General features: G+C 38.1%; 1 long non-coding RNA gene across 1 annotated transcript; it reads right to left on the reverse strand.

Annotated features, from left to right (window-relative positions):
• Positions 1-3,318: 3,318 nt before the first annotated feature.
• LOC124874018 lies at positions 3,319-8,436 on the reverse strand. The gene is made up of 2 exons (XR_007039691.1): positions 7,866-8,436; positions 3,319-3,781 (listed from the first exon to the last, which is right to left on the reverse strand). It is a non-coding gene; the product is annotated as an uncharacterized LOC124874018 (long non-coding RNA).
• Positions 8,437-13,589: the final 5,153 nt, after the last annotated feature.

Genomic DNA, 13,589 nt, shown 5'->3' on the forward strand with positions numbered 1-13,589 from the left:
GTATCCTAAATTAATTATTTGTTAAAATATTAATGTAGAAGATAAAAAAATAAAACATCTTGGTGAAGCTACTGTGGCAAAAATGCATCATTTGTTAATACCGCTCATGTGAAAAACTATGTATTTTGTAATGCAGTATTATAGTTATAGTATTTAGAATATGATAGGTGTCAGTTCATTCTAACTTAGTTTTAGATTTATGCAATTCAATATAAAACCTCTTGAATTAGATAACTCAATATCTCCACCTAGTGTACGAAGGCCACCCCCTACTATGATTGTATGGGTGTATGGGTGTGTGTGTGTGTGTGTGTGTGTGTGTGTGTGTGTGTGTGTGTGTGTGGGTGTGTGTGACTCAACTCGTGTCTCACAACATGTCTTGACTTGTCCCCAATTTGACACTTCAGAGAATCATTTACTATGATCTTACCCATGATGCCACCGTTTCTGTCTGTTGTTTGTGGGTGACACCTCTTCCTCTTTTGTGTGTGTGTATCTCTGTGTGGTGGGCTGCATTGTGCGGTTATATGACTGTGAGAAACAGCATTTAACACATTTCACTGAAGAACTGAATGACTTAAATGCTACACAAACTTTTACCGCTGTCACTTTTGTTTGGCTCACTGCGATTTCTGGGGAACAAACTTTGAGATAAATATCACTTGTAGCCTTAATTTGAAGCATCATGACTTGGTGAGTTTGTCAAAAAGGAAAAGAAAATCGAACCTTATTGTTTTTGTATGTAGAAATGACGGCAGAAATACTAATGCCATTACTTCAACCATTGTTGGAATGTCTTAGAAACAAATTGCTCCGTTTGGCAAAATAAGGTTTGGCGAAATAAGGTTTGGTGAAATGAGGAACTACTGTGGTGCCATTCCCCTTTTTTTTTTCCTTTTTTACATCTCTCAGTCTATGCATTGATTTAACCAACACATTTTCACTGAAGAAGGGAATTGACTCACACCTAAATGGATCCAATACGATTCATTAGAGGTTAGCTCCTGCTGGTAATGTTTTCTAGACCCAGACATACATTTGAAACCAGATAATTAAATGCACTTCAAAAAAAAAAAAAGACATGTAACCATTTCTCTAATTTTTTGACATTAAATCAGACTAAATTATTCCTCTTTTAGATTACTTAGGATTACCAAAATTAATTCTATTTGCTGAATGCCACGATATATTTTTTATAAATCTTTTCTCATTAAGACGTTTACATGTATTTCCCAAATATTTTGTACAATTGCCTTCAGATGGTATGACACACATTTTCAGCTCTGCCCATAGGTTTCTATGACAATCAGATCAGGAATTTGTGACGGCTACTCCAGAACATTTACTGTGTTGTTTTTAAGCATTTGTATAACTAATATGGTGTTGTCCTCAGGGTCATTGTCGTTTTAGAAGAAGCTTTAACTGCTTGGATGATGTTTTAAGATTTTGCTTCATTATTTCCACATAATTCCATCTATTTTATGAAGCACACCAGTCCCTCCTGCAGCACATGATGCAGCTGCTGCCGTACTTCACAAGTGCAATGGTGTTCTCAGGGTTGCAACAGCTCATGTCCTGATATCTTGGTTGATTTTTACATGATGCCACACAAGGAGGCAATATGTTTAAAGTGTTGCCTTAAAATACATTGACACGTGTGCCTCCTCTTTACTTAGACTTTGGGAAATAACATTTCAGAATGTCAAAAAGCCATAACTTGGCTTTTCTAAATTATTGAGAAGTAATCTTTTTACATATTAAAAATCTGTATTTGAAGAAATTAACAGAAATATATCTTAAAAAAAATCAAAACTACAGAACTACAATATGTTGAAAAAGTGGAATGATCAGCACCGTCCTTCTAGAGATCTACTGGAGCATTAGCTTAATTATTACTATTAATTAGATACATTGTGAGGTGCTTTCTGCTACGGACATTGTCAGAGCATTGCTTTTCAGTGGTCATAATAAGAAAAGTGGGCAAGCAGATTTGAGAAACAAAAATAAAGAATAAAAAACACAACTTGCCATTTCTTTGTACAAATCAACAAAAATAATTTACATATTTGATTCATTGTTCAGAAATAGATGCAACTGAACTGCCAGTACACACAATTTAAATTAGAAATTTGTTGCTGTTGTACAGTTTTGAGTGCCTTTAATATGCTGTGCCACAATACTAAATCAATGGGAAAACACAGCAACGCAGTACACTGAATGGCAAAAAATGAAAATTCTTTTTGAATTGTCTCTTTCTTATACATAACTGCCTATACAAATGTGATGAACTCTGAAACTCCTTTGTTGTCGACTTATTATTTTATTTGCATTATTTTAAAAAGCCATTTTACTGTTTTATAAAAATATTCTGCTTCTTTACATTAAAAAAAGCAAAGTCAGCATTCTCTGCATTCTTCTATCAGCAAGTATTCAGTGAAGATCAAGAAGATCAAGGTAAGTCCCATTCCCTGGTATAAATCAAGCAAATGAAACACCCGCCAAAGGATATTCTGCTGTGGAACGTGTTGAAAGACATCCTTTCCTGGTCTGACATAGCACTGTGCAGAGGTCCATGGTCCTATCTGGACCCTGCTCAAGTTAGGTGCTGACAGCCGCACTGTTGTAAGACTATTATCACTTTAGCACTACAGAGAGGGGGGCATTGTCCCCTAAACTGCCAAACAGGATGTCCTGGTGTCTGGTCCCATCTCATCTGGACTGTCTTTTGTGTCTGTGGAGAATGGGACAAATCCCTGCTGCAGATGTGACCATCTTTCAGCTTTTTACAATATTAACCCTTCCTTTTCCTTTTAAGTGTTAAGTCCTTTATTATAAAGGTTTCCCAAATGTAGATTGTGATGCAAAGCAGCAAGCAGACACTGTAAACGAGCATATATGTGTAGCTGTGCTTTCACGCTGAATGTAGCAGTGTAATGAGGGTTATGAGATAAGCCCTAGTCTTCTTTTCCTCTCTCCCCCCCACCAATCTCTTTTCATTCCATGGGAAGGCAAACACTCATCCTCTTGACTCTTTTTTAATGGTAACTGTCGAACAGTGTGTGCTCTACTCGTGGATTTATTGCCTGGATTGTGCAGAGGTGGGTGGTGGTGTGCCGGGGTGGGGTGGGGGGTGTTGACCAAGACTAGTGTCAATAAGTGGTGCAAATAAATGCAATGGGCAAAGATACCTGAGAATGCATCTGAACACACACACACACACACACACACACACACACACACACACACACACACACACCAATTAATACAATACAATTACTTCTTAATGCAATAACCCGTTAAAGAAATATTCAAACATGGTACAAGAGAAATTAGGTATGAAAACTACCCAAAATTTTTATTTTTTGTACATTTAAACTCCCAAAAAGACAAAAACAACCAAGTTACATCTCTACACAGAAAACATTTTATACTCTCCTCGTGCCTCGTTATTAGATTACATAAGAAGAATAACACAATATCAAAAATAGAGGACGAATCATCCTACAGCAACAAGACTTAGTGACTAATAAAAGTTTGCAAAAGCAGAATGAGCACAAAACAGTTTCTCTATCAACAATTTCCTCCTCTTCTGTGGTCATCTGTCACCATTGCCACTGTCAGACTCTTATCTCTTCTGATATAACAAGCAGCTCCTGAGTGGCACTCTACAAAGGGCTTCAGAGGGTAAACTCTGCCTTGTGTCCCCATGTCGGCTGGTGCTGATGGCTCCAGGATGGATCACCCATTCTGCACAAGCACTCATCTGCAGCTCTCCAGATAGCTGAAAAATACTGCTGTGTTAAGATTATCATGGGGCAAATCCACACATTCAACGCTCTCTGATATGTTTTCCTACAGTTGCCATAGGCTATGGAATATTAAAGATGCTTAGTTAATACTAAGGAGAGATTAAAAAACTTCTAATAATTTATGGAGCAGCGCAATGACAAGGAGTAAGTATTTAACAGGAGGGTTTAAAGTCAGGATCTGGACAGGGGAACAGTATCAATGTGAGTTAAGTCCCCTTAATTTCTCAGTCTGATGTTCTATTTGAACTACAGCAAGGCATCTTCACCAAGCATATCTAGATGCCTTCAATGCATTGAGTTGCTGCCATTTGAACAGGTACACTAGGTGGCCAGAAAATCAGTTGTAGAGTGCCACTCTGTTACTCTGTCCCAATTATCCACTTATAATGTGATTTCTTAGGAGGATGACCAAAATAAAGTTATGCACCTGTCATCTGTGTTTATTTTAAACCAAGTATATTATTTCCTTGCACTAATTAGTCTTTTTAGCAAAGGGGATAAGATAAACAGTAAAAAGATCTGGACAAAGCCTACCAGGCACTGAAAAATAAACTAAAATTTGCTATTATGGTTTTGAGTACAGGGCGTACCCTGCCGGGCTGACCAGAGTGTGCACCTAATTCCCTAAAATAAATGAGTAGTTGTCTTCATTTTGATTATAAACACAGCAGTGAGCTTCTGGTGCCCATACCCACTGCAGCTTTTGAGATCAGTCTGAGTCTGAACATTAGAGCGGATATCTTTGTGTGAGATAGCGATGCCCGGCCACCCCCTGCAGCGTTGCTCTGTGCTGAGTGACAGGACCAGTCTGGTTCTACAATGGATGATCTTTGCTGTGTATCTGACTGTATAAACACAAGTGGGACGGTTCCCTCTCACCGAACTCCAGTATTGATCACTCCAGGGAGATCTCACAGCCACGCTCATTGTCCCTCTCGTCTCTTTCTTCACTACTAATCAATAGCTCTTTGTGCTGATTTTTACCCATTGACAAATCACTCTGCCCTGTTCCTTTTGTTAAGATGTCAGTCAAGGAAAAGGTAAAGCTGTACTCACTCAGTACTGAAGAGAAAGAAAAAAAGCTCTTGAAAAAAAGATACTTATGTTGAAGTGTTTGAGAATCTCTTTTTTTTTCCAACTAGACTCCAATTGTTTAAAGACTTTATTTTGAGCAACCGATACATTTCTTGTCCTCTTACAGATTTCTTTTGTTTTTACTTTTTTGTTGGACCTAAATAGTTTGAATCATCAAGCAAAAGTTTAATATGAGACCAAAAAATACCTGAGCAAGTTTGAAGCTATCAAAACCATGGTCTTGTGTGGAAAGTAGTTTAAGTTGTAAACCAACAACTTGTTGAATTTTAGGCAACTGCAAAGCGCCTTTACTGTTGTAATCAGAAAAGCAAAAGTCTCCCACTACATTACACAAACTCGCGAGAACTTCAATAATCCACAAACGTCATGGATCAGGATCAGGTCTTTAGCCGGAACTAATACAATTGTTGAGTTACAAACATGTATGTGAAAGACACACAAAGTGCTTCTTATGAGGCCAAAAAACTTGACTGTTTAACATTTTATTGCTTTTAGTTCATTGATTGATTCCGTAAACGAATCTAATGAGCACCATTTACCACATTCCCCTGTTAAATTTAATCTACCCATGATGTATATGAAGCCCCTAGATTCTTGGGTTTAAAAGAAAAATATTATGCTGATAAAATTGGAGCCTTATTTGTGTTTGTTTCACCCCTTTTATATATATATATACATATCTCTTCCGACCGTCCCTGACGACCTATAAACTTCCTCAAAAATGGAAGTCAGCTTTTACTGTTCCTCTGTTTAAAAGGGGAAGACCCCCTACTTTAAATAACCACGCCTTCTGAACTTTGTCCTAGTTAAAGTTCAAGAAACTCAGCAATGGTCAACCTAGGAGAACTCTCCATACTACTAATATGTCAGTTTCAGTCTGGTTGCAGGAAATAAACACAATAGTATAACAGGAAGATTAAAGGAGTGAATTACATCACTGAACCACTTGACTACAAGCATCGTTGTCACTGATTTACCAAGAGTAAAACACTCGTTAAAGCAGACACTCAGCAGCATTGGCCTTTCTGATCATACCATTGGCTAGTTTCATAAATGTCTTTATCTCAGAAAACAGTGTGTACAGAAAGATGGTTTCACATCCATTTCACTTTCTGTAGCTGAAGGTGTCCCTCAGGGGTCAGTCTTGGGACTACTACTTTTCATTTTCCATGTTAATAATGTTGGCAGTAAAGTTACCACTGCAAATATTATTTATTGTGCTGATGACAATGTTATATAATTCAGCAGAGATATACTCAGCCCGGGTCTCACTCGGTTGCAGTTGGCTTTTGATAAAAAATTCTATTGCTTAAAACTCAGAGAAAACAAAATTCAAAATCCAAGTCACATAACCGCCCATTCATCACCACTTTCAAAGCTTACAGACTATGTGTATATATCTGTTTTTTCATGTGGATTTGTTAATTGTGAACAGAATTTGAAATTTTTAAATTTCCATAATTTGCTCCTTTTACATTTAGATTGTCGATGGGAAACACTGTATCCCTGTTTTAAAATATTGGGAAAGATAAGACACTCAAGATCAAACTTCTCACCTTACGTTTCATCTGTTCTTATATGAAATAAATATTTGTTTATTATTTTTAAACTTTCCTAGTGTTACAGTATAGAACATAATTTTTGCCTCAATTTAAATATCCATAAGAAATGTAGTCTATGGTGCGGGTCTGCTCCTGTTGTCTCCATGGGGTCTGATTTTCTTATTTAAAATAAAACAAAGTTCCCAAATACTATAAAGCCATAATCTGGACTAAATAATTTGTTTTGTGTTACACATGAAGTGGTTTTATTGCTAAAGCTGCTGGTACTATGCAGCAACTGGTGGATTTCATCTACATCTGTCCTGGACAGACACTGAGAAAATATTTCCCACATTTGTCCCCACACGGAGGACATTTAGGTGCTCATAAAGCCAATAAACTGGCTAAACCTTTAAACATTCCTAAACGTCCATCGTAATAGAAAACACGGTGAATTATACCTTCTGCACTCATTCTAATTAACATTTGAATACAGTTTGCCAATAAGACAGATTTGAAGACAAATACTGTTATTTCTTGGGGGAAACACTGACTGCAACCATCATTATTTATTCCAGTTTTCTACAAGACATATTAAAACTGCAATAGCTCGGGTGTGGTGCTGGTGCAGCGGTAGAGCACACGGCCCCCTATGTAGAGAGGCTTTGGCCCTCGACGTAGTTGTCCCCTGGTTTGAGTCCTGGCCACGACGACCTGTGCTGCATGTCTTTCTCTCTCTTCACCTCATTTCCTGCTTACCTTCTTTCAAGACAATGACTAAAGAAGGGCCACTAGTGCTGAAAAATAAAAAAAACTGAAATAGTTTATTCATTTATCATTTGTCCTACAACAACAGAGTGTCTTCAGTCAGAGGCTTCTTCAGATCTGCTGTAAGACGGAGCGCTACAGGAGATCCTTCCTGCCCACAGTCATCAGCATCTACAACGGCTCTTTGAGGAAACCTTCATAATATGAGCTACAACAACCTTTAATTTCCCTTTGGGATTAATAAAGTATTTTTGAATTGAATTGAAATGAATTGAATTTAATGTAACCTCATTTCTGAGGGGTAGGAAACCTTAATCTTGCCTAGAGCATTTTATGATACATAGTATTTGTAACGTCCTTCATCTAATCAGTCAGATGCTGAAATGTTTGTCCTGAAACTATAAAGCCTGTAGCCTAAACGTTTTTATTTATCTAACTACTTTTCTCATCTTTAATTAAAAGCTGTGCATTTCATACCTACAAACAGTGGCTGAACATTTCCCCTGTCTCAAAAAGTAAAGTTTGTGCTTTAAATTATGTCATTTTTATCATATTGTTTTAAACAATTTGTTAAACAGGCACCCTCTAAGGCCCATGCAAACACACAAGCACTAAACAAGCCTAACTGCAAAATAAAAGCTTGTATTATTACCTCACTCCTTTGGTTTTGACAACAGAGGACCCGCCACACTGCCAGGAAATAAAAGTCTCACGAGTCATTAAACGCCTTTGTCTAAATGAGAAATCTCAGGTCTTGAAAGTGTGATGTATGCCCTGCTGTGACCGCAGACATTTAGAATGATGTGAGCCAGACTCTCAGAGAGATCTGATCTGAAGTTCTGAGCCATTGACGTTAGCACCTAGCTACCCCTCAAGCACTTAAAGTAGAGAAATGAGTCAGCCCCTTACTTGATGAATATGTTTGTGACTAATATGTTTGGCAGGCCTATATTATTTCACCTGTCTAAAACATAAATTAAGTCTGTTGCTGCAAAACTAGCTTATCTTTCATTTAAATCAGACTTTTAATGGCTTGAAATGATCATCTGTTATTTGTGACTTTTGGTTTCTCGCCAGATGTACAGTGTTTCTCTCAGGGCATCTTTTGGCAGTCTGTGGGCACAAGCCTTGTCACATGCCAGCAGCCCTCCTCACATGTGTTCATCCCATGCTGCAGCCCATTCTTTCGCATATGGCCACTTGCCATGAGTCAGCAGCAGCGGTCAGAGGTTTCCACTGCTAGACACAACAGTCTGTCCGGGAAAAACAACTCTCTGATGCCTCAGTCTTCCTATATTGTCTGGGATGATTCCGAGTCAAGAGAGACTCATTGTTTGGATGTCTTTGTAGTGCAGGTCCGTTGCAGTAGGAATGTGGGAATTTCCTCCCTCCTGGGTATTTTTAGATCTATGTGTGAATTCAAGAAAGCTGTGCAGTATGGGGTCTAAGGGTGGGGTCTGTACATCTATTCAAGTGTGGGAATCTGCTCATATGATAGCAACAAGGGTGTGTGAGTGAATGCATTTTGGAAACCTGTCTGCTGTTTTCACTAGAAAACTATTGCTGGACTAGAACAAGGGCGAGGCATCCATCTCCCATCTCTAATTAGTTCTGCCTGCATTTGAGCCCTATGTTCTGTTTCAGATCTGACAGCTCAACATAGGATTGCAGTGAAGAATCTGTTAGTTGGAGTATCTTAAGGGGGTTTGACTGGGTCACCTGGGGGTCTCTGACCTCCCAGGGTAATGTTCTTCTTCAGGTCCCCCTCTTTGACACCAGTGAATGGAGGCATCTATGCAGGGGGACGGTCAGGCGGGTGGATGGGGTGAAATTGGGGAATGGACAGGTCATATCCAGAAGGACCTGTCACCTCCAAATTTAAACTGAGTGGGATCTCCTTCCGGGTATCACTCACATCCTGTCAACTTAGCTGACATCTCCTGACACTTTGGCCTGACCTATTCCCTGCAGAGTACACATTTGGTTGTAGGAATCATTGTGTAAAAGGGTGGGTGTGTCTGTGTATACGTGTGTGTGTAAGTGTGTGTGTGTGTGACTGGACATCTGTTGATTCATCCTTAGAAATCACATGCATTGTGCTGTCACATCCTTTATCAGGAGAAACTAATAATTTATCAGGAAAATATATCATCTGATAAAGATCAAATACAATTAAAGAAATGTAATATAAAGTCAGATAACCACAGTGCTTTGCAAAAGTATTCACAGCCCTTGAACGTTTCCCCATTTTGTCAAGTTACATTCACACAATATTGTATATTTTTTATAATGAAGTTTAGACAAAAATTCAGAATGAAAGACTCACCTTCATTGTCTCCACCTTCCAATGACTTCCCCGTGCGTCTCCCGGCCTTCCCATCAGCATCCTGTCCGCCTGATTCTCCATCCAATCACCTTCCGACGCCTTGCTTTTAGAGGACCTTCAGCTGTGTTCATCCTCACTTGTCAACTGAGCTCATCCCTCCTCCACCCCACCTCCACCATCTTCCTTCCCATCTACTCCCGGCTTCCTCGCTCCCTGGCCGCCAATCCACCACCAGTGTCAGATCAGGGGGAAGACATATTTAAATCTAAGCCTTACAAATGATCATCTTAGCTCATGTCATTCTCAGCATTCATGTCTTCCTCCCAGGTCCGAGCGCCAAAAAAATAATCATGTAATTTCTCATCATTAAAACTTTTCTAATTGCCATCCCTTTCTTTGTGAGTCTTTTCAGATTGAATTGGGATTTTATGTAAAATACAAACTCAAAGTAGTGTATTAAAGCATAAAAAATTATCCATGGCTTTCAAAATGTTTTACAAATAAAAATCTGATGTGTTTGTATTCAGCTCCCTATTTACTCTTATACTCTTCAATAAAATCCAAATAATTACCCGTATAACTTATCTACCTACTTGTAATTGTAAAATTCTTTTTGAAAATGTATTCAAATGTCCTAATTTGACATTAAATTTCAAGACATGACCCAAGATTTAGAAAAAATATGAATAACTGTAACATTGTGTATATGTTGATGTGATATATGCTAACTGTGTAGGCTTTTAAATGACATTTAACAAAAAGGGGTTTTCTCTCAAAAGATGAATATTTCGGTTTTTCGGACTCACACTATCAAACGTTCGGTGGATGGTCACATTTATAGCTTCCATGAAAAAAATAACTGTTTGTCTGATTCCAACTTATAACGTTACCTAGTTTAGTAAAATAGATACAGTGCTTTCCAAAAGTATAGTAAATCTTTTCACATTTTGCCCTATTTCAATCATAAACTTCAGTTTATTTTATTAGGATTTGGGGGATAGAACAACACTGAGAAGCACATTAATTATAAACTGAAAGGAAATGATCCATGGTTTTCAAAAATATCTGAAAAGAGTGGCAGACATTTGTTTTTACCTCCCTTTATTCTGATAACCTTCATTAAAATGCAGTAAAACCAAAGGCCTTCAATTAGTAAACACAGTCAATCAATGTGTGATTTTATCTCAGTATAAATGCAGACATTTTGTAAGGGCCTCAGAGGTTTGTTAGAGAACATAAGAAACCAAGCAGCATCACGGAGGCCAAGGAACACAGCAGGCAGGATGAGAAGTTTAAAGTAGGGTTGATTTATAAAAGAGTATGGTGCAGCTTTAAACTTAAGAGTAAAAGCCCTCTTAACTAACAGGTCAGACAAGGAATAATAAAAGAAGCCAGGAGCCCCATCATAACAATGGAGGAGATGCACAGATCCACAGCTCAGGTGGGAGAACCTGAACTAATGATTTATGAATGTGAAGTTTTTAAGCCTAAATGTAAAACGTGTGTAAATATGCCTGGTGCACATCATCAAACATAGCATCTCAATGTTAAAACATGTTGAAACAATGTTAAAACCGTTGGCAGCATCATTCTATGGTGATGCTGCTGTTCAACAGGGTTAAGGAAGCGGACAGGGAGTTGATGAGAAGATGGATGTAGTTAAATGTAGAGCCATCCTAAAAGAAAACCTGTTAGAGGCTACAACAGATTTGAAACAGAGTCAGAGATTTACCTTTCAACCGGACAACAACCCAAAATACACGTCAGAGCTACTAAGGAGTGCTGTGGACCACAGCACATTAATATGTTAGAAAGCAAGAGAAATTTATTTGTATAGCACATTTCAGCAACAGGACAATCCAAAGCGCTTTACATGATGAAAGCTCCAGTTAGAGTCCAGATCTAAATCCAATTAGCAGTTTGTGATAAGACTTCAATATTTGTGTTTACAGATGCTCTCCATCCAATTGAACTATAATAAATGTAAGAGGATGCATCAGTGATTGCAACAAAAGGTGGTTCCAGAAACTAAATAAAAACACCCGTCAAGCTTTTGTAAATGCTCCAACAATACAAAGCACAGAATTCAACAATGGATTATTTTCATCTAATTTTATAATTAAGTATTTCTTGGGTTGATGTACCACATGAAATTCCAATAAAATGCATTTTAAGCTCATGGCTGAAAGCTTGTCTGAATGTGATAAAGTTTAAAAGGAGTTAATTCACTTGAAGGCACTGAATAAAATAATTTGTAAATGTTGACGTCTTCTAACGATAAGATAAAACACCATAGATTAAATCCCTAAAGCTCTAACTAGTATTTTCCTTATAATCTTAATAAGGATCTGAGTAATTTTTAGAGAAGATCAACATCCAAACACACCTTAATTAATGCAAATGATTCACTGAATGCATCATTTAAAGAAAAAACCCATGCATGTTTTAGCATAATTAATGTTGCTTTGCTTAAAAAAAGTCCCACCATGTAAACCCTGTAATGACATCATCACATATTTTAGTACTGAGTAATGAAACAGGTTTATCTTTAAGTCCTTTCTCACACAGCCTGTCCTTCAAGTAGAACTTTGTTTATCTTTTCTATGAGATTTTGTTTTAAAAAAACAATGAAAAGCTCAAAAATATTAATAGGCAAGCTCTTGATTCAATTTACCTTCACTTTAAAGTTTTCAAAATGTAAATCGCCTTTTTGAGTTAATCTCCATCTCCTTTCTTTCTTATAAAAGAAGAGTGGCCTTTAATGTCCGTATTAATGTAGAAGCAGGTGGTAAAGAAGCCTTTGTTAATCACTTAACAATGAATTCTCCCATTTTACATGGTGGCTTTTTCCCCATTCGTTTACTTTTCGTGCATGGGCTGCGGAAACTTTATAAAAAGTTTATCTTACCATGAAATGAGTAGGCACGGATAAATGGCCAACGCGGGGTTTTGTCTGTCAATGCAGTCGAGCTATTGGGGGTCCAGAGACTGGGCAGGTTCGGACCATATGTCACCATTCCGACCCTTTGTGTGGGCGTGTCTCTGTGGCAACCGCATCAGCTGTGGCCATTGTGCACAGGGATTCAATGGCCCATATATTCATTGCTGCCTGGCTTGAGCCTCGCAACAGAAACAAATTGATACATACAAGCTCCCAGCCCCATTTGGCTCACATGACACATTTCAAATGGACAAAAAAAGACATTTTACTCTGCTGAAAATCTTGAGAAAAGCTTGGTTACCATAGTGGCAGTAAAAGCAACCATGGGCCATTAAACTCCAATCAGATGTAAATTTGGGGTGCTCCCACACCCACTGAAACAAAACCCAATGCACACAGCAGACACACATTAAACAGTTTGTTTGCTAATTCACATGTCAGCTTAATGAGTTTTTATTCGCTCAGTCTTTGTTTAAATGAAGAGAATTACAAACTATCATTGATTTATATCTCAGTTCACTCCAGTCGTCTTCGTGTTACCTTTTCATGACTTGCTTTGAGTCAGCTGATTAAAGGACGCAAGGGATATCTTAAAACTTGGGAAATTTTCAACTTGGAGCTGGGAAAACATGTCTGACAACTTCATAAGATGATAAAATACATAAGATACAATCATAACACAATTATTCCAAACAAACCAATCCTGTCTTAAAAGTAGATCTGCTTGTTTTCTGCCTCAGCCAGCTTTTAAATGGTGGGAAAATCACAGTTCATCATAATCAAGTTTTCATCTTAATACGCACTGTCCGTTGCCTTCTCATGATTTCCGTTTTAGTGTTGAAAACAGTGACTGCTTTGTGTGAGGTCATACTGTTATTATTACCCCCCATAAAAATGTCCCGGAGCACAGGAAACAAGTTTTAATGGAAAACGAGGAGCCAGTGGGTGTCACATCTCTGGGACAGGATGGAATGTGCCCATGTGATTGGGCAGAGAAAATATTTTGCTTCACTCGTTGGCTGCAGGTCCGTCTGAGCTTGTCATGCCACGCGGCCCAGTTCAATGGCACATGTGGTGCCGGCTGTTATTGTGATAATGAGAGGTATTGT

Source organism: Girardinichthys multiradiatus, chromosome 1 (assembly GCF_021462225.1).
Source record: "Girardinichthys multiradiatus isolate DD_20200921_A chromosome 1, DD_fGirMul_XY1, whole genome shotgun sequence".
Taxonomy (NCBI): domain Eukaryota; kingdom Metazoa; phylum Chordata; class Actinopteri; order Cyprinodontiformes; family Goodeidae; genus Girardinichthys; species Girardinichthys multiradiatus.